The sequence below is a fragment of the Tamandua tetradactyla genome, chromosome 7 (genome assembly GCF_023851605.1).
Source record: "Tamandua tetradactyla isolate mTamTet1 chromosome 7, mTamTet1.pri, whole genome shotgun sequence".
Classification (NCBI taxonomy): domain Eukaryota; kingdom Metazoa; phylum Chordata; class Mammalia; order Pilosa; family Myrmecophagidae; genus Tamandua; species Tamandua tetradactyla.
In genome coordinates this window covers 156,673,544-156,681,136 of record NC_135333.1, presented here as the reverse complement: position 1 = coordinate 156,681,136, position 7,593 = coordinate 156,673,544, and the positions used below count along the sequence as shown (strand labels likewise).

Here is a 7,593-nt window from a genome sequence, read left to right as displayed (position 1 = left end):
AACCAAAAACACATGTATTATTTTTATTTAAATTTCTAGCAGACAATTTACATATCTCTCTACCCCTTCCTTTAAGTTAGTGTAACAATTTTTTATAATAAACTAATTAGAGAGACCCTTTGGTCAAGAATGGAATGAAAGAGCAGAAAAAGAAAAAAAATATAAAAAGTTACTGCTAAGAAACCAACACATTCAATAATTATATACAAACATAAACATAAACGATATTTGCACACCATGTGGTCAATGTTTCTTGGCAGCTTGCTTTCCTCCCCATCATGTAAAAAGCAGAGCTGTGCTCAGTCACAATTTGTCATGCTAGATCCTAGAGGTTCACTCAGCTTCACGTTATTCAAAGGCCCTGGATAAAAGACCCTGACGTCTTGATCTCCCAAATTGTCATGGCTCTATCGATGCCGGTAGTCCAAAATTTGCGACAGTCTTGCCTGTTCACCTCATCTATGGACACCTGAGTGGTGCTATTCTGGTGCAGAGCCTCCAAGGCTGTATTGTGGTCCTTGGTTGTGGCCCTCCTGTGCTGTGATTTGGAAGGTCTAGTTCAGAGATAAAGCTCAAGCAGCCACCTCATCGTAGTTAAAGAACCTTGGGCAGCAGTGGTGGCCAGCAGCTATAATGCTATTCTCAGAGGTAAACAATGCACTTAGGAGTGGCAGGGACTTCCTTTTCAGAGTTGAAACCCATACACTTTTTGAGGCATCAACAACAGAAAGGGTGCTTTCATGGCTGATCCAGGCGAGCCAATTCCCCTGGCATTGAAGCTGACCCCGTGGACACAGACCAGTGTCACTGCCACCAAACTCTGACATCACCTGGCCAAGAGGCATTTTGCTGCCCCCAGGTTGGCTTTTCATCCACTTCTTCCACGTAGGCAGAGAACACACTGACAGGATCATGCTGTCAGCAAAACGTTATTGGGATGCCAATCCAAACTGAGGACCGTGGAAGGAATAGGCTTTTTAATGTGCTTGCTTACCCACCAGTCATTCTCAGACTTGAAGTAACAAACAGAAATGAGTCCTACTCCACTTCCCACAGCAAATTTATTCTCTAGCAGGGACCACTTCACAAAAGCGACTGCACAATTAATTCTCAGGATCATCAAGGTTGACTTCCAGATACCGTCTTTCTGACTCCAAACACGGGTGTTACGATCTGCCCCACATGTAACCATGCCGATACCTGTGCTTCTTGAGTTCATGAGCTTCCACCCATGACCCCTGTTTTTCTTATAGATGTGAACTTCATGGTTATTGGAGCTTCGTGGTTATTGGAACCTGAGTCCTTTGTGCTCCTTGATTTCATGAGCTTCCACCCACTGGCTCCCATTTTTCTTATAGAGGTGGCCTTCGTGGTTACTGGGACTAAGGGCAATTTGGGTATGATTCCTGTTCCAGGCATAACAGTTGATTGGCTCTAGTAAAACTGATGCAGTTATCTCAGTGTTTCCAAAGAGTAGAAAGCTGGGCTCAGGGCAGTCCCAACAGTCATGGAGCCGAGAATGTGTGGACTCTGGTCAGTCACTAAGTTCAGGCTCTTGTTGATACAGGTGGAGACTGAGGCCTAGAGGGAGTGGCTGGAAGAAGTGGGTCTTAATTCAGATTCCTGGGGGACTTATGAAGAGAAGGCCACAGGGAGAAATAGGAAGTCAGTGGGAAGCTGGAAGAGAAAGAAGAGGACATCGTCAGGTGAAGGGAAAGCTAAGAAACCAGTCAGTCCCAAAATGCTATAGTCTTCAAGGAGAATGCAAGTCTTGCCAATAGCTAGATAACAGATTCCCATTATTTAACTCAAAACCAGTTTATGGTATTTGTGATAGCAGTTCTGGCAAACAAAACAAATGGTTTTTCTTGTTCAGCTAAGAGTTTTGTTGTCAAAAGCAACACTGCCTATTTACCAAAAGTAATGTATTCAGATAAAGCCCATTATAATGAAGTATTAAACTCCTTCTATTTTTCTTATTTAAAATTGTGTATTAAGTAAAAAAATATATTGGCAGTATCAAAATATGAGTAAAGGTACCATGGTTAGAAGTAAAAGTATAAATAAGTATAAGCACTATAAGTATTAATAGTATAAATGGAGTTAGGTACTTTGGATTATTTTAGAAAATAATTTTAAAAGCACTCTGTCTTGTTTCAATTATTTCTTCCTGCAGTAGATTCTTTGATTGATGCACATGTCAAGTGATTAATTCTACGAGCATTTTTTCGTTCTTGTGGCTATTACATCCAGGCATCATATCAGAAGTGATGGAATTGACTCTGTAGTAATAAGACTGATTTTAAATACTGTGTTCAAACTTCCATATCCCAAGAGGGTTTAACATTAGGCGTCTATATGCATTAAAAATGATACTATTACGACAAAAATTGTTTTGCGATTTTTTTTGGAGGTGGAATTGTCATAAAAGCAGGCTATAAACCATGCAACCAAATTAGTTTTGCTTCCTTTAGATTTATCCCAGACCCAGATGCTAGCATTCAGCCTGATCATCAAATTCACTCCTAGCTCTTGCCTCAAGATGATTCGGAGATGTTTTTGAAATTAAATCAGCTCTCAAGGGACAGATATTTTTCACCATTATAGTTGTTTTTAAATACATGTGCTGTAGGCATGGAAAGCAATTCCCAAGGAGAAGTTACCTAAATATTTTGAGTAATAACATCTCTGTTAAAATAAATGAGTAGTCCCTTTAAAGAACACTTCAAAGGGAAAAAAATCATATAAATGCTTAAATACTGGTATGCTTGTTAAAATTAATGAATTCTATTTCTTTAGAACCATAACTCTGTGTAACCAGGAAATATTTTTATCCAATAATATTTCTTTCAAACATTTTGCCTGAATTGAAAATAAATGTGTCTATTTTGAGAATGCATCACCACCTTAAAAAGCTACAAATGTAGCTTTGTTAGCTTTGTACATATGTTAGAAATTATGCTTGGTTTTCATAAAATGTAATACTACTTCTTATTTAATAAAATAGTATTCAATTTAAGGATGTAGCAGACCCATTCTATCTAGATTTTGAAGTACTCGCATCTTATTGTCAGCATATTACTGATTGACTTTCAGTAATAAACAGTTAAATCTTTCAGGAACTATAATAGAAGCTTCCTGATATTAACGAAAACATTTTTACTAATTAAGTAGTGCTTGGTAATTTGGTTATGTTAGTTTCTCTCATTTCTACAATGATAAGATTAGCATACTGGTGTGATTTGAGAAATCAAATAGCTCTTGCATTTCTACTACAAGGTTAATTTTATTTTACAGCAGAGATTACTACTGTTGATAAAAACCACAGGTACAGTCTTCCTGTGGCAGGTTGACTTATGATAATTACAATTGCTTTCTTGTTAAATAAATATTAAATTCCAGAATTCACTCTCTTCTGTTGTTATTCAAAGGAATACACATCCATCTTTGAAATTCTCCTCTCAGAGCAAGCATATGAGAATGGATCTTGGAAATACCACAAAGGTCTCTAATCATATGTGCAGACTATGATAATAAACAAAGTCAAAAGCAAATTTTACCACAAGAATATAAAGAATATCTCATATGTATAACTGATATTTGCTGAAGTGTGACATGTAATTGGAACATAGTATTGGAAGAATATAATTTACTTAAAAAATAGTTTTTATAGAATAAACGGAGATGGCAATGTGTGTCACCAAAGTATACCATTCTATATAGAAGAACAAATCTGTAGGTGAAAGTTGGACTGAAACTAAATGGAGAATGTACATGGAACTACAAAAAAGAGCTACTATAAAGTTAAAATATGAGGTGACAATATGGCAGCTATCCAGAAATAAGAGAAATCCCATGTTGCTTAAAGCCATTTTGATAGTTTTCCATTTACCCTGCAGAAAATATCTTTGCTGACAAGGTGGACTAACCATTCAGAGGAATTGCTACACTGAATCTAATTTTCATCATCAAGAACTGACTTGTAATAGTTAAAAAGAAATGTGATAGAAAGTGATTTTGTGATTTCAGAATTCAGAATAACCAAGGAAAAGGAGGCTGGACACATCAGTCACGATCCTTAAATTAGTGGCTTCCAGACAGTGTTGCTCCTTTAAACACATGGAAGCTATGTTGAAATATCAGACCTCCGGACCCTCTTCAGATCAAATGAATTCAGAATCTTGGCAAGTAGGGAAGGGCAATCTGTAGTCTCAAAATCCTAAAAGATTATCCTTGTGTGGAATCAGATATTACAATGATCTTGTTGAGAACTGGTAGGGAGTTCGCCCCACTGAATGAAATCAGGGGTGACCTTTGCTCTTCCATGCTCCAGCTCTGCTAGGGGGTCTGGGCTTTTCCCTTTGGCTGAAGAGAGACTTGCATGGGATGAGGAATTGAGGGTCAGCCTTTTTGATATCTAAAAAACACAGCACTCATACAGAAAAGCGATAGCTTCCCAATATTCTACAGTCCTTGGTCTTTTGTTTGTTTTGTTTTGCTTTGTTTTTAATGAGAGTGACAGACAATGGAATTGAAAATAAATCTCTTCCTACCTACCTTCAGACAGTCAGACAAAGGGAATCAAGCACAGGCAGGATGTTGGCTGTTTTTCAATCCAGTTCTCTAAGCCTTTTAGCAAGAGGAAATCTTTCCCATGTTCTGGCAATTGTCTGACTGTCAATCACAGTTTTCTGCAGTGGGAATTTTTAAAAAATTCCGTGTTTTATGTGTTTATTAGTGGAACTTGGAAGTGAGTGCAGCAGGGACTATAGCCTAATCCTGTTTTAAACCTACCTTTTGCCTCATTGATTCATTGTGATTGTTAGAATTATTTCATTCTAAATTGTCCTCCCTCTTGAAATGCCCTCATGACTGATGAAGAATTGCCAATGTAAAGAATATCATTTTGAATATTTAATTTGTTTGGGTAACTTTTGGTCCCTGTAACAAATGTAAAATAAGATCATCCAAACTGCACTTTAGAGGTCTTAACTAAGTGGGATCAGAAAATACAATTGGCCTTGATAGTCACCTTCTAATAAGCTGATGCTTTTATTTTGACCTAAATTTTACAGAATATCTCTGCTTATATTATTTCATTTGAGAACTTCAATAATCTCTTTTAGGTCCCATATTATAAAGCAAATATGCTAATCAATATCTGGGCTCAAAGAAGTTAAATACCTTGCCCAGGTCCATGCTGTGAAGAACTGAATGTATCGTTGTCTTATCTGTCCAAAGTGGATTGGTATTTGAGAATAACTGAACCAAGAACGTATTTCATGAAAACAATATATTTTGATCAGAGCATGCGTATTTACTATTGAGTTTTAAACAAACGTAAAAATCAGTTCATTTTTATGGTTATTAAATTTTACAAAATTAAATGGATAGGGGTTTCTTGAGATCTGGGCAAATTGATTCTAGCAATACTTTTTGAGGTCTGAGAACATCACTGCAAAAAGAATATATCTTGTTTCTATCTGCCAATATCTGACATATATCGTTGGAGAAAAGACTACACGCTATATAGATTACAAAATTAGTGGCAAGTCAGTTTGAATATAGAGTTTTAGTATTTTGCAGGAGTTATAGAATTATTCCATTGTCAAAGTGTTAGTTATGCAGAGTGGTATGTACCATCATTCTTTTCCTATTACGGAGATAGTTCCATGAATTTTCTTACTATATAAAGCATATCAACTAAATCCATCATGAGTTAGTGCAGTTGCTTAAAAAAATATGTCAAATAGTGGTCAATGGTTATGAGTTTCACAAAGAGAAAAATTTTATTTTTTGGTGTGTCTGTCCTGGCCAACCAATTAAAGAAGGAATTGGAGTTAGAAGATCTGCATTCTCTATATCCCTTTTCCATTTACTCACTTTTGCCATTTACTCATATATTGGGCTTGCTCTGTCTGTATTCCTTGTTTTTAAAATAGACGTTGGAGGTTAAAGGAGGCTGGAAGGCTGAATTCATATTCTGGAACCATGAAGCATCATTGGTATGTGATTGAACAAAGTTGTTCTATTGTTAAAATCAAATGATGGGGGGGTGCAAGGGTAGTTCAGTGGTAGAATGCTCGCCTGTCATGCGGGAGACCTAGGTTTGATTCCTGGTCCATGCATTTCCCAAAAAACTAACAAATAAAACAACAAAAAACAAACAAACAAAAATTCAACAAATAGTACTGCAATAATGGGATACTCACATGGAAAAATAATGAAATGTGACCTTGTCATATGGCATCCAAAAAAAAAAACAAAAACAAAAATAAAACAAATGATAGGGATCTTTTTCCAGTTTGTAGGAAAAAAAAGAAAGTGACATTGAAATAAGATTTTTCTTACTGTAAAGTTTTCTCCCACACAATTGTTCTTAATCCCTTAGTAACAGATACCTCTTTTCTGCCAGTGAATGCTTCCCAGTAAGTGGGAAGATTAATAAACAAGTAGTAAATTGATTTGAACTGTAGTAAAGGAAAACTCCGCAGAGCTCCTCATAATTTCTAGATTGTATTAAACTCCATGAGGAAAGAGATTGCTTTGTTCATCACACAATCCCTACCACTTACCTACTGACTATAACAGATTAGGGAATAATAACTCCGTGTGTCACTAAATTTGTACTGAATAAATGCAATATCACCTCATGTCTGCTAACAGAATAATAATGAAAACCCCTATTATTTCATGTTCCACCTCAGACACTACACCCAGAGTTTGCATGTAGGTTCTTTAATCCAAATAAATGACAGGAAAGGATTGAAATCCCTGCCTTTGATTCCATGATCAATGAAAATTCCACCATTCTATACCAATAACAAAATTACAAAATTGGTTGAAATGTACATAGAAGTAAATATGTCAGTATTTCTTGGTATTCCATAAAGGATGTGGTGTTCTTCACAATGATAATATTTTAAGTATGATCATGATATCATTACTAAAATTTGATCAAGTTACTAAAATTTTTGACAGCTTATAAAAGAACACTGTGTTCATTGTTGCACAGGTATTTTATCTTTGATTCACTGAACAACTTTATGAAGTAAGTACTGTTGTTTCTTCATTTCATAGATGACACAAATGAGACTCATTTGAGAAATGAGACTTCATTTCATAGATATCAAAAATCAGACAGATTAAGAAATATGATAAAAAAGCTATGGGCTGAAGCTAGTGTTCCATCATTTGGCAAAGTTCTTTTAATCTCTAATATCCCATCTTCTTTCTCTCTCCCATTTTATATATGTATAAATGTATATGCACAGACACATCTTTTCCAGGCAGTGACTGGGAAAACCTTACTTTCACGCGCAAATACTCTCATTAAGTTATTTTTCTCTAATATAAAAAGAAATTCTCTGAATAAGAGGAATTCTTCCTTCCTTCTGTACTAAAAAAGTAGGGTCAAACTACAGGCACACTGTTTTTTTTTTTTTTTTTCCATCGTACTTTGCATATGTATATACAAGTATTTGCACATATATAAATATGTGTAACTGTCTAGGAAAAACTTATCTTAGAGATCAACTGCTACCAGAAAAACAAATTAGTGGATATATCCCCTTAACAAGATATCTTAACTTA

At 35.7% G+C, this 7,593-nt stretch overlaps 1 non-coding gene and 1 pseudogene across 1 annotated transcript; one reads left to right on the top strand and one right to left on the bottom strand.

Annotated features, from left to right (window-relative positions):
• Positions 1-352: 352 nt before the first annotated feature.
• On the bottom strand, positions 353-1,419 carry LOC143690268 (actin-related protein 2/3 complex subunit 1A-like; annotated as a pseudogene).
• Positions 1,420-6,057: 4,638 nt separating this feature from the next.
• TRNAD-GUC (transfer RNA aspartic acid (anticodon GUC)) lies at positions 6,058-6,128 on the top strand. The gene has a single exon. It is a non-coding gene; the product is annotated as a tRNA-Asp (tRNA).
• Positions 6,129-7,593: the final 1,465 nt, after the last annotated feature.